We start from the raw sequence: 13,805 nt of genomic DNA, 5'->3' as shown, positions 1-13,805 counted from the left end.
TAGTGATGTCATTTGTACAGAAACATGATTTTTAGAAAAGAAAAATTAAGCATGAAGGTCCATCCCTATGCATAACTGTCAGTGGTGTGTAAGCAGAATATATGAAAACATACATATGGAATTGTACCAATTCATACAAATTAGCCACCAATTCACCAAAATGTAACATTGCCATGAGACTGTGTTGGAGCTTCTGTGTTTGCCTCAATCCTGTGTATTTTCAAACTGAAATATCTCCAACATCTGCCAATGTCTAAATGATAGAAATCCATTTAAGTTCCAGGGTTCAAAAACTAAGTTGTCCAGCGCAATGGTAGTTTGATAGTAATGAGTGTGAATTGTTCAGAGACTGAAATGTCATGGCTGAAGACAGGACTTATTAGTGAGACATGCAAAGCTCACAGCCCAATCAGTCTGGATGCATTCCCGAGGGCAGGGCCTCTATCTCTCTCAGCATACTGACCTTCTCCAACCCATTTATTTCTTAATTCAGCTCTAACCTGTTTCCACAGTACAAAATTGCATCTCTAGCTTTAATTCCTTCAAGTGTCGCAACTGGTTTTTGTCAAACAGAAGGAAATTTGACTTTTTTGCTGATTTACACTTAATGACATCAGCAAACTTGGTATCATGTCTTGTTGCAATTCAAGTACGCGTTGCATTTTCAGCGTTGCCAAATGGGGCGCTATCAGGGTTGCCAGGTTTACAGAGTAAACCCACCCAATTGCTACTCAAAACTAGTCCAATCACGTTCCAGGGGGGTAAAATCCACGTAAAATACATGTTTATGGCAGGGTTCCCCTGGTAAAGATCGTATTCCAGGGGATAAATATAACATTATTGGGATCGCTTCAACCAGCGGACATGAAAAATAACTGCGGCAACAGTGTCAAAGTAGCCCAATTCCACGGGAAAACCACGGACCTGGTAACACTAGGCACTATAAACCTTAAGGTAAGCGCCATATTTAATATTTGACAGAAATTAGTACTCTTGTTTAACATACCAGCTGTTCAGCTGATGAAATGTCTTTCAAGAAAAAAAAAAAATTTAGCAGACAAGAGTTTTGAAAGATTGAAAATCAAGTGATATAGGACCATTATACAGTGCATGCTATGTAAAGACTTTAAGTCTATAGGTGTGTCCCAAATCATGTACTTATGCACTATTCTATGACGTTTTGTAGTATAAATAGTGTGAGTAGTGCGTTCACACTGAAAATTCCAAAAAGAAAAAAAACACTTTAAATACCCGGATGATGCACTTAAATAACAGAAAAAACGAAGTGTGGAATGTTGGATGCTTCATGCACATGCACTTAGCTGCCGCAGCTTTAATTATGTAGCGAAGGGGGAACGGTTATCAGACTCCGATTATTAATGACAAAATAACCTTATATAATTCATACACTACATGGTTGAGTACATAGTGCATAAGAACATAGTGTATAAGTGCATAGTGCACCATTTGGGATGCAGCTTATCACTCACAACCATGTTTTCATCCGCACTAAATTCAATATGGCGTCTAACCTAACTAAAATTGCCTTCTTTTGCGGCTACATGAACGTCGCTTGTGTCTTGCTTCTTTTGCAGCGTTTTGCGCATGATACAGTGTTCTGAAACAACTTTTTTTTTTAAACCGGTCCACGACTAGATGGAGGACGCATTTTTAAATGCAAAAATGTGCCCAGTGTGAATATTCTTTAGGGGCCACTATGCTACTTTTCCTTTGCTTTTCTATGTAAGCATGCTCTAGGTTAGATGGATGTGTTTGACCGCTGTTCTCACGTCTATTGCAGCGTCTCACGTACGACACAGCATTCTAAAAGGTGGAAATCAATGTAAAAAAGTTAAACAAAGCAAAAAAACTCATCTCCTGGCCTTTTTTTTCATTCCACTGTCCTTTGTCTCGTGTTTTTTAAAAGCAAAAATGCATTCTGTGTGAATGGCCCCAAACCCTTACAAAAATTAACCATGGTTATTAGGCCTACTACAAATAAAACCGAAAAACCATAGTTACTATATTTTAACCATGGTAACCACAAATCAGCCATGCTTTTGCTACACTAACCATCGTTTAACCATGGTATTTGTAAAACTGTGGTTATACAGGTAATCAATATGCCAAAAAAAACATGGTTACACTTTTACTATAATAAAACCATGCTAAAATTTTAAGTCGATCTAGCCTGTTTATAGCACCTGAATAACACATTGAATTTAATGTCAGAGGCATTTCAATGTTACTTTTTAAGAATTGTGTTAACTTGCCACATCTTAATTTTCACAAATTTATTATCAAAGGCAGTATATATTAAAACAGCCCATTCTTCTAAACGTTTCAATGCTACATTTCTACAAAGCTTTTTCAGATCACTGGTTGGTCACCTACAGATGAATTTACAGTGATCTTGGACTCTTTTTTTTTATGTCCTAAAATATTATCAAAGATAAGTAGCATAGGTCAATATGTTATTTCTAATCTTCGTTTCGCAAGGAAAGTGCTGTTAACATCCCTGTGAGTGCAGGTAGAGATAATGTCATGTTTTGCCGCCTTTTGTTCTCCGGCGGTGCTTGAATGAGTAGAACAACCGTCTCACCATTAAGTTATAGATTAAGTGAAACAAAAGTCTTGGTTTGCTTTCATCTGCTTTCCATTTATTCACCCTCTGACTGACCGATCTCATTGGGAGATGAGCAGACCACATACTGCTGCATGTAGGGTTGCCACCGTTTTTATAAAGTCTATGGTTGCCACCCGTCCCTTAAAATACGGAATCGTCCCGTATTTTAAGGTAAAATGATGCGTCCCGTCCGTATCAAATCAATACGGGACGCGATTTGTCCCGTATTTTACAAAGGCCAACAAGCTGAATCAACAAATAAGTATTTTGCACCGTTTATAATGCTAATAGCAATTAGTTATCAATGGGTCTGTCCAGTAACTAATGATGAACGCGCAGTTTGCAGAGAAGCATTTGCTCACGGTGAACTGTCTGACTTAAAGGGATAGTGCACCCAAAAATGAAACTTTCGTCATCGTTTACACTCCCACAAGTTGTTCCAAACCTGTAATAATTTCTTTCTTCTGTTGAACATAAAAGAAAATACCTTGAAGAATGTGGGTAACCAAACAGTTTCTGGTCCCCAATTACTCTGATAGCATTTTTTCCTCTACTGTGGAAGTTACTGGGGACCAGCAGCTGTTTAGTTACCCACATTCTTCAAAGTATCTTCTTTTGTGTTCAACAGAAGAAAGAACTTGCAGCTTTAGAACAGCCTGGGTAAATTATGACAGAATTTTCGTTCAAAAGTACGGACAGAACCGTACTTTTAAAGTGACAGACACATCTGCGCTTCTAAAGGCATAACCCTATTGTTTTATTAAAATTTGGATAGTCTGTTAGAGCTTGATAGACACAATTATTATATTTTTAGACATTATTAGACAGACGAATTAATAGATTATAATTAATGTTAGACCCTATTTATTAATTTATGATTTATATTAATCATATACATAATAAATAAGCATATATCTCATATACATTTTGACATTTGAAAAGGTTTAAAAAATGCTAAATTATTTAGATTTAATGTAGTCCTAATTTAAGCAAATTAATAAAAAATTAAATTAAAATTAATCTCATCCATGTAACAACTGCAGAACTGTCCAAAAAAAAAGACTAATAAGAATTAATAATTTACATTCATGAGCATGTTTTCTCATGGTGTATTGTTGAGTTCCTCACTGATTATTTGTGTCCTCGTTTTTGTTTTGTGGGGGGGGTGTTCGTGAATGGGTGTCCCTTATTTTGGCTTGCTGAAGGTGGCAACCCTAGCTGCATGTCACTGTAGTGCCATGAACTTTCCATGAATGTAAAATTTGTGACATAACAAAGTCAGTTATTTAACATTTAACTGCATTAACACAAGAATCTGTGTAATCAAGGTTTTTGTATTGAGATGATGTTTGTAGAGCTTATTCCAGACAGTCGGTTCTCCTGGGGAATCTCACAACCGTAAATCAACAGCTGGCATCTGTCAGGGGCATTAGAGCATTACTCTTGGACTCATACTGAGAAGAACACAACAGGTAAACATCCTACACATTCTATATGGAGAAAAATACATCATAAAAGGGTTATTCAATTATTTTAGTAAAATCATTTTAAAACACTCAGAAAATTAGACCAACAGAGACACCTGCTGGAGACAGAATGAACTGCACTGTCTGTCGTAAACGGTTTGGATCATAGAACTTCATTCATCAAACTCTTGTAGGACAATTCCTTATGGATGAACTGTTTACAAGGAAATTCAGTCTGCTTGTTTCATTAATAAGGCCCAAACACAAGTTCGCCTATAAACACAATGTTTAAACTGCTTCATCAAATTATACTAATATCAGGTATGGTAAATTTGTCCAATTGTCCATTATGTTTCATAATTCAAAATGTAAACAGTATTCACTTTTTATAGGATAAATCAACTGTAAAATCAGATGTCCTGAGTCTTCATGTTCGAACTCAATTCACATGTGAAACTAATTTCAAAAGTCACTCATTTCAATTAAAGTCAGCTTTTTTATGGTGAAGTGATAATTAGGACAATGTTTTGTTGTTGTTGTTGTTTTCAGAACAACTTTCAGATAAACATTTAGACCTCAGTTCAAGTTGATATCAGCACAAGTTCGCGCCAGTCCCAAGCCTGGAAGATCGAATATATGAATATATATATTAAATTTGTCAGAGAGATTTATTCTAGTTTTTTTAAAACAATTCTTATTCTCACTATGGCTGCGTTTATTTAATCTAAATAAAGTAAAACATTGATGTTGTAAAATATAGTGACAAGTTAAAATGACTTTTCTATTTCATTGTATTTTAAAATGTAATTTATTCCTGTGATGCCAAAGCTGAATTTTCAGCAGCCATTACTTGAGTCTTCAGTGTCACATGATCCTTCAGAAAAAGAAAAAAAAAAACATTTATTTTCATCAGTGTTAAAAACAGTTTTGTTTTTTTTATTATTATTTTATAAGGACAACACACATTAATCAACATTTCTGTAAATGTGCCAGTGTTAGCCAGTCGGCTAATTTTCAACTGCAGTCCTTTGGCAAGATGTTTCAAAACCCTTTAAAATATCAAGGACAATAAACAAAAAGCATTGTGACAACAGTACTAACACTATAACAACAATCAACAATCCATTTTCACACAATCAGCCATGCAAGCACACAAAGCGACAACACACAACCTTCAATAGGTATATGCAATCGTGCTGGAAAACATTAACCATACATGAAGCACAAAAGACTCCATTATGGATTAATAAGATAACACATACCTAGATTGTAAGCTACAAAAAAAAAAAGACCAAACAATTAGTAAAATATTAATAAAAAAATCAAGAACGTACCCAAAACATACATTTAGTTGATCTGCTTAACTCTTCCCCCTGCCAGCCACCGCCAGCGATTTTGATGATTTTCGCTAAAATTTGATGGCCTCCAGTATATTTTTCTGTATGAATATTTGAATATGCAATACACCAAAATAAAGATCGGAGCCTCAAAGATCAGTTTTATTCTAGCTTAAAGCATTCTTTTTTTTATCAACACTTGAATATAGGTAGATTTCATAAGAAATGCATAATTTTGAGCAAAAAGGTGAGAAAATCAAATTTTTATCAAAAACTACATCTGGATAATATTCAGTACGATTATCAAAGCATAAATCCAGTAAATCGCTTCCATCAATACCTCCAAAGCTTGCACAGACATATACCACTTCCTGGATCAACATTTTACTCTGTAACATTATGCAGTTTTCATTTATATGCTGTCTATTGCTGATGATCGCATTATTTTTCATATGCATCTGTTTACATAAGAGATCTTTAGTTCCCTATCGATACTTCACTTGTACTGCGTCTTGCTAGACACTATGGGAAAAAGTCATTTTTCTCCTAAACTGAAGGCTTTTTCAATCCCGCAGTGAAACTGCACGGCCATTGGTTCGTGCAGTATGTTTTAACCAAAGCCTGCCAGAATGGCCGGAGTCATCTGGCTATATAAGCAGCCGCTTCGCCATAGGATTCAGATTTCTTCTCCTTCAGCGACGATGACGTTCTTCGTATCTCCGCTGACTGAAGAGCCTGCTCGCCGTTGACGCCTCGCAGTGGAACGATTCTGCTCGGCTGATTCATTGCCTTACGCCGCCTTCAGCGACGCGCAGCAGCAATCCGGTTCAAATGCCACGCCGTTACTGCGATATGTGCAGGGCTCCCTTGCACGCCGATGACGGCCATCGTGAGTGCGTTTCCTGCCTGGGGAAATCCCACACGGAATCCGCGCTCACCGAGACGAATTGCTCCCACTCCCTCTCTGCGCTCGTGGATAGCTTTCTTTTCTGAAAGCGACTCTGCCCCTTGCGCCCTCCCATTTTCTTCCTCCCAGGAACCTGTGAGGAAAAAACAGCGGGGCAGAGGATCTCAGTGCTCGGATGCAAGCGAGCTTACGTCGGCTCAGGTCCCGCGTACCTCGCTCTCTCCACACAGAGAGGCTTCCCCCATTCTCTTCACCCAGTCTGACCAGCGTCCCTCTGCCAGCGCGAGTGATCTGGTCTCGTTCGGTGGGAGTGACGAGGAGCTGCTGAATGACAGCCTGTCATTAGCAGCCTCAGACGCGGAGGAGCTGTCGGGCTCGAGCGCTGACCCCGCCCTCCTGCCGCCGTCCGAGCCCAGCGACGTTAAACCCGGGACGGACGCCGAATTGTCCTCTCGAAAGCCGTTGAGGAGCTGGATTTGGAGTGGTCTCCACCAGAAGAGCCTTCCCGCAGCTGTCTGGACGAGTGGTTCCTGCCGGGGCGCCGTCAAGCCCCTCGTCAGTGATCCTCTCCTTTTTTTCCAGAGCTCCACGACGAGCTCACCAGATCATGGCGCGCCCCATACTCTGCCCGCCTCCGTTCTTCTGCTTCATCCGCCCTCACCTCGGTAGACGGCGCTGAAGACAAGGAGTATGAGAAGTTGCCTCCGCTCGACGAGGCAGTGGCCGCGCATCTCTGCCCGCCCACTGCGATCGGCTGGAAGGCTAAGGCTGCCCATCCATCCAAGTCATGTAGGACGACGTCAGCCCTCGCTGGTTGCGCCTACTCATCGGCAGGGCAAGCGGCCTTGGCGCTCCACTCAATGGCCGTGCTCCAGGTCTTGAGCTGAGGAGACCTCTCACAAAGACCTTCTCCTCAGCCATTTAAAATCCCTTTAGTTCAGGGTGAACTTTGCCAAGAAACTGCAAACTCAGCGAGTCTCGTTCCTGGAAACAGTATTCGACTCGGCTCAAATGAAAGCGAAGGTCAGAACAGAGCGCGCCCTGAGCATACGGCGGCTCGTGGCCTCCTTCAAGGCTGGTGCCTCTGACCCCCTCAAGAGGTTTCAGAAAATGCTAGGCCTCATGGCTGCAGCATCTCCAGTGCTACAGTTGGGCCTGCTACGAAGGCGCCCCCTCAGCACTGGCTGAAACCTCGGGTCCCATCCCACGCGTGGCGTCATGGACGCCTGATTATCAGGGTAGATCAGGCCTGTGTAACGGCCCCTGGGTTCCCCTGGGAATGGTCTACAGGAGGAAGGTGGTTTCGACAGATGCTTCCAACACAGGTTGGGGAGCTCTGAGCTCTGTCGACATCGGAAAGCAGTCTGCACATTAACTGCCTCGAAATTCTAGCGCGAAGTGGCTCCTTGTATTAGTAGAGCGCCTCTTGGAATGGGCCCAGCTAAACCTACGTTCGCTGAGAGCAGCACACGTTCCGGGCATACTGAACCGAGGAGCGGACATGTTGTCACGAAGCAATGTCCCCTCAGAGGAGTGGATGCTACATCTGCAGACAGTTCAGAAAATTTGGGAAACCTTCGGCAGGGCGGAAGTAGACCTCTTCGCCTCAGAAGACAATTCTCACTGCCCAATCTATTATTCCAAGGACAAGGATGCGTTGGCCCACAACTGGCCCAACCTCCTTCTCTACACTTTTCCCCAGTTGCCGTGATTCCACAGGTAATCAGGCAGATCAGGGAACAGAAACGCAAAGTGCTCCTGGTGGCCCCGCTCTGGAGAAACCAGCATTGGCAGCCCCGTGGCCTATTCCCCTGAGGCGAGATCTCCTCTCCCAGGCGAACAGGACGATATGGCACCCCAGGCCACAGCTGTGGGCCTTGCACCTGTGGCCACTCGACGGGAGCCTGTTAGTCTCCCAGAGTGTGTATTGAACACCATTTCTCAGGCTAGAGCTCCGACGACAAGACGCCTCTACGCCCTTAAATGGTCAGTGTTCTCTGCCTGGTGCTCAAACCGCGGCAAGGACCCGCTCACGGTGATACTGTCCTTCCTGCAGGAGCTGTTGGATAAGGGACGCTCCCCGTCCACGCTCAAGGTCTATGTGGCAGCAATAACGGCTTCTCATGCCCCTATAGTGGGCCAATCGATCGGCAGGAACAACCTTGTTCATTTTCTGAGGGGCGCCAGGAGGCTAAATCCGCCCCGACCTCTCACTGTGCCTACGTGGGACCTGCCCACTGTTCTGAGGGCCCTGAAGGGTCCTCCCTTCGATCCGCTGCAGTCTGTCGACCTTCGGTCCCTGTCGTTTAAAACCGCTCTGCTACTAGAGTTAGCATCGGTCAAGCGAGTGTGGGACTTGCAGGCACTTTCTGTAAGCCCTAATTGCCTGAAGTTCGAGCCTGGCGACTCCAAGGTCGTCCTGAAACCAAGGCATGGTTATATACCTAAGGTGCTCTCGACTCCATTCAGAGCACAGATTATCAACCTCTCTGCGCTTCCTCCCTCAGAAGAGGGCCAGGAGTTGAATTTACTCTGCCCCGTTAGGGCTCTGAAAGTTTACATCGAGCGTTCCACCCAGTTTAGGCAGTCGGAACAACTCTTTGTTTGCTTCGGCGGCCGCGCTAAAGGACACCCGGTCACGAAGCAGAGACTTTCTAAGTGGATAATTGGCGCTATTCTTCTAGCCTACTCTTCCTTGGGCCTACAATGACCCGTTGGAGTATGAGCCCACTCAACTAGAGGCATCGCCTCTAGTTGAGTGGGCATGGTCTGGCGGCGTGGCCATTGCAGAAATTTGTGCGGCGGCCGGCTGGGCCTCGCCGTCGACTTTTGCTAGGTTCTATAACCTGGATGTCCCTGCCTTGCAGGCAAGGGTTCTTTCTGCTTAACTGGCGCGCAGTTCGCTCTGAACTCGCTCGAGTGCAGTTTGGATGTAATATGCCCAGACCTATCAGAGAGTTTACTTGTGCTCTCTCGGACCCCATAGGTGCTGCGGCTGCGCAAGTCTTCTGGAACGATCACTCGGTCGGGTAAGGCCTTCGTGAGGCTTAGCCCGATAGCCTGGAGGGATTTTTTTTTCTTGTTCCCTTGGGCCCTGAGGTGCCTAGGACAAGGATTTTCCATTGTCGTTCCTCTGCCACGGCACGGCATGATTGTACTGTTCCCATAGCGTCTAGCAAGACGCAGTACGAGTGAAGTATCGATAGGGAATGTACTCGGTTACAGACGTAACCTCGGTTCCCTGAGATTCGGGAGCGAGTACTGCGTTGCCAGCCGTGCCATGCAGCTGCACGACTCAGTCTTCGCTTCAGTCGAAGTAACCTGAATCCTATGGCGAAGCGGCCGCTTATATAGCCAGATGACTCCACCCATTCTGGCGGGCTTCGCTGCCATAGGTTTGTGCAGCACTGCTGCCAAGCCATTGGTTCGTTTTTAAAACATACTGCACGAACCACTGGCCGTGCAGTTTCACTGCGTGATTGAAAAAGGCTTCAGTTCAGGAGAAAAAGGACATTTTTTTCCGTAGCATCTAGCAAGATGCAGTACTCGTTCCCGTATCTCAGGGAACCGAGGTTACGTTTGTAACCGAGTACATTTCTCCGTCCTGTTCACGTGTGTTTTTGTTTGGGAGGTTTTGTACTCGTTCAGAAGATGCGTAATAGCGCACCCCAAGTGTATAATAGTGAAAACACGAAAAGCCGTAAAAAGTAGTCTTTGGCGGGGAAGCGTTTTCTTGTAAAAAGACGAGATAACTCGTCAATGGCGGGGAAAGAGGTAATATTATTGTTAATTCGCTTCCATCAACACCTCCAAAGCTTGCACAGACATCACTTCCTGGATTAACATTTTACTCCGTAACATTATGCAGTTTTCATTTATATGCTGTCTATTGCTGATGATCGCATTATTTTTTATATGCATCTGTTTACATGAGATCGCTAGTTTTTCCGTCCTGTTCACGTGTGTTTTTGTTTGGGAGGTTTTGTACTCGTTCAGAAGATGCGTAATAGCGCACCCCAAGTGTATAATAGTGAAAACACGAAAAGCCGTAAAAAGTAGTCTTTGGCGGGGAAGCGTTTTCTTGTAAAAAGACGAGATAACTCGTCAATGGCGGGGAAAGAGGTAATATTATTGTGGAAACTTTTTTCAGGATTCATTGATGAATAGAAAGTTCAGAAGAACAGCATTTATTTAAAAAAATAACTCTTTTGTTACATTATAAATGTCTTTACTGTCACTTTTGACAGTTTAATGCATCCTAACTAAAAATATTAATAAAAAACATACTAAATATAGGAGTTTGAAAACTCCTGGTCTATGCAAACTATGCATATACTGTACATGCAATTGCTTAGATGTCAAAGGTCAGATATCTTGGTCCTGCTCCTGTTCTGTTCACAGCGTTCAACTAAAGGTGTCCTCATATGTGAAGCGGGTTAATCCCAAAGTCACTGAGCGTGTCCTTGACTTCCTGATGAAGGACTGTGCTCTGTTCCTCCCACTGCAGCTGCGTCTCAGCCAGGCGAGAGAGCAAACTGTCCAGACAGCCCTGTATCAGGCCAATAAACACCAATCAACGTACTCAATTTAAGATGAAAAGTAGCTTCTTAAATGGGGCATGTCTCGCCATCTGGCACGAGCATTTAGAGGTTCAGATGGTCTCTACTATGATAAAATACTAAATGCTGAAATTAATAACCTTGTGGATGGCAATTAGATTTGTTAACACTTTAATTAACAGTCAGTTCATTTGGTTTAACTATAGCATTAATTATACCTCATTTCGTTGAGGTAGATTAGTCTGTCATGCTTTGAAATGTCACCAAGCAATTTAAACGAAGCCTTGTGTAATGTTGATAAAATATGTCATCCATTCAAGCATCTAATATATATTTTGACAGCGCTGATATTTCACTTCTGCTGCCAAGCCATTGGTTCGTTTTTAAAACATACTGCACGAACCACTGGCCGTGCAGTTTCACTGCGTGATTGAAAAAGGCTTCAGTTCAGGAGAAAAAGGACATTTTTTTCCGTAGCATCTAGCAAGATGCAGTACTCGTTCCCGTATCTCAGGGAACCGAGGTTACGTTTGTAACCGAGTACATTTCTCCGTCCTGTTCACGTGTGTTTTTGTTTGGGAGGTTTTGTACTCGTTCAGAAGATGCGTAATAGCGCACCCCAAGTGTATAATAGTGAAAACACGAAAAGCCGTAAAAAGTAGTCTTTGGCGGGGAAGCGTTTTCTTGTAAAAAGACGAGATAACTCGTCAATGGCGGGGAAAGAGGTAATATTATTGTGGAAACTTTTTTCAGGATTCATTGATGAATAGAAAGTTCAGAAGAACAGCATTTATTTAAAAAAATAACTCTTTTGTTACATTATAAATGTCTTTACTGTCACTTTTGACAGTTTAATGCATCCTAACTAAAAATATTAATAAAAAACATACTAAATATAGGAGTTTGAAAACTCCTGGTCTATGCAAACTATGCATATACTGTACATGCAATTGCTTAGATGTCAAAGGTCAGATATCTTGGTCCTGCTCCTGTTCTGTTCACAGCGTTCAACTAAAGGTGTCCTCATATGTGAAGCGGGTTAATCCCAAAGTCACTGAGCGTGTCCTTGACTTCCTGATGAAGGACTGTGCTCTGTTCCTCCCACTGCAGCTGCGTCTCAGCCAGGCGAGAGAGCAAACTGTCCAGACAGCCCTGTATCAGGCCAATAAACACCAATCAACGTACTCAATTTAAGATGAAAAGTAGCTTCTTAAATGGGGCATGTCTCGCCATCTGGCACGAGCATTTAGAGGTTCAGATGGTCTCTACTATGATAAAATACTAAATGCTGAAATTAATAACCTTGTGGATGGCAATTAGATTTGTTAACACTTTAATTAACAGTCAGTTCATTTGGTTTAACTATAGCATTAATTATACCTCATTTCGTTGAGGTAGATTAGTCTGTCATGCTTTGAAATGTCACCAAGCAATTTAAACGAAGCCTTGTGTAATGTTGATAAAATATGTCATCCATTCAAGCATCTAATATATATTTTGACAGCGCTGATATTTCACTTAATCACTTATAGAGCCGTGACTCTGACTTACGTGCAAGATCTTCTCACACTCTCTCCATACTGTCCAGTTTGCTTTGGAGGTCAGAAATGATGGCGTCTTTTTCTGCTTCTGTCTTCTCTCGCTGCTCTCTTTCCGAATTTAATTTAACCTGACATTCGGCTAATCAAACAGAGGCCTTGTTTGTCATCAGCATGTCATTGGAGAGCATGTGTATGGTTAAAGCACACTCTGCCTATGATAAGCACAAGAATTTGAATGTGTTTATGCCTGGACTTACCAAGCTGCATCTCAAGCAAGTCTACACTCACTTCAAGCCTGTTTGCTTTGGTCTGCAGGTCTGTTTCCATGGACTTATATTGACGGTTGAGATCTGAAATCAAGTTTGAGTAAAATACAATACATATTGTGTTAGACATCAATGATATAACATTTTACTAAAACATACATTTACATAAGTCATTAAGAGGTACATTTTTTTAATATAATGACATTTATAATGTTATGTTGAAATCTATAAAAGATTTCTATTTCAGATAAAAACTGTTCTTTTGATCTTTCTATTTATCAAAGAATTCTGAAAATGGTCAAAACTGATAATAATATGAAATGTTTCTTGAACAACAAATCAGCATATTAGAATGATTTTTGAAGAAACTAACTTTTATTCAGCAAGAATGCATTATATTGATCAAAATTAAAGATATTTATAGTGTTACAAAATATTTCAATTTCAAATAAATGTTTTCTTGAACTTTCTCAAATAAAAAAAATCAACATTGATAATAATAAAATTATAAAAAAAATGTTTCTTGAGCACTAAATCAGCATATCAGAATGATTTCTGAACATGGAATTTTATATCAGATATCTTAGGGTCAGTAAGGCTAATGCACTGATGCATTAAAGTGATCCAAAGTGAAAGTTAAGACATTCCCATTTTTTGGAATTATTAAGCAGCGTAACTGTTTTTAACATTGATAAAAATACGAAATATTTCTTGAGCAGCAAATCAGCATATTAGAATGATTCCTGAAGATCATGTGACACTGAAGACTGGAGTAATGATGCTGAAAATTCAAATTACATTATATATTATATTAAAATAGAAAACTGTTATCTTAAATTGTAATAATATTTCACAATATTACTGTTTTTACTGTATTTTTATTCAAATAAATACTGCCTTCTTTCAATCCAAACTTTCATTTTGAGTTTGATAAATGGATAAAATATCATGTAATTTCAAGAATCTAAACTAAAGTCCATTAGGTGACCTCAGAATTATTTAAGTTTATTATTTTATATATAAGTTTATGAAATAATGAAGTCAATGAAACTGCCTATAACTTAATTGTATATATATATATATATATATATATATATATATAT

At 41.1% G+C, this 13,805-nt stretch overlaps 1 pseudogene; it reads right to left on the bottom strand.

Moving 5' to 3' along the window:
- Positions 1 to 11,918: 11,918 nt before the first annotated feature.
- LOC107690478 (coiled-coil domain-containing protein 153-like) overlaps positions 11,919 to 13,805 on the bottom strand; it is a 3,313-nt pseudogene continuing 1,426 nt past the window's right edge.

Source organism: Sinocyclocheilus anshuiensis, unplaced genomic scaffold, assembly GCF_001515605.1.
Source record: "Sinocyclocheilus anshuiensis isolate Anshui unplaced genomic scaffold, SAMN03320099.WGS_v1.1 scaffold1455, whole genome shotgun sequence".
Taxonomy (NCBI): domain Eukaryota; kingdom Metazoa; phylum Chordata; class Actinopteri; order Cypriniformes; family Cyprinidae; genus Sinocyclocheilus; species Sinocyclocheilus anshuiensis.
Note: the sequence above shows the minus strand (reverse complement) of the source record. Positions and strands in the feature narration are given on the sequence as shown.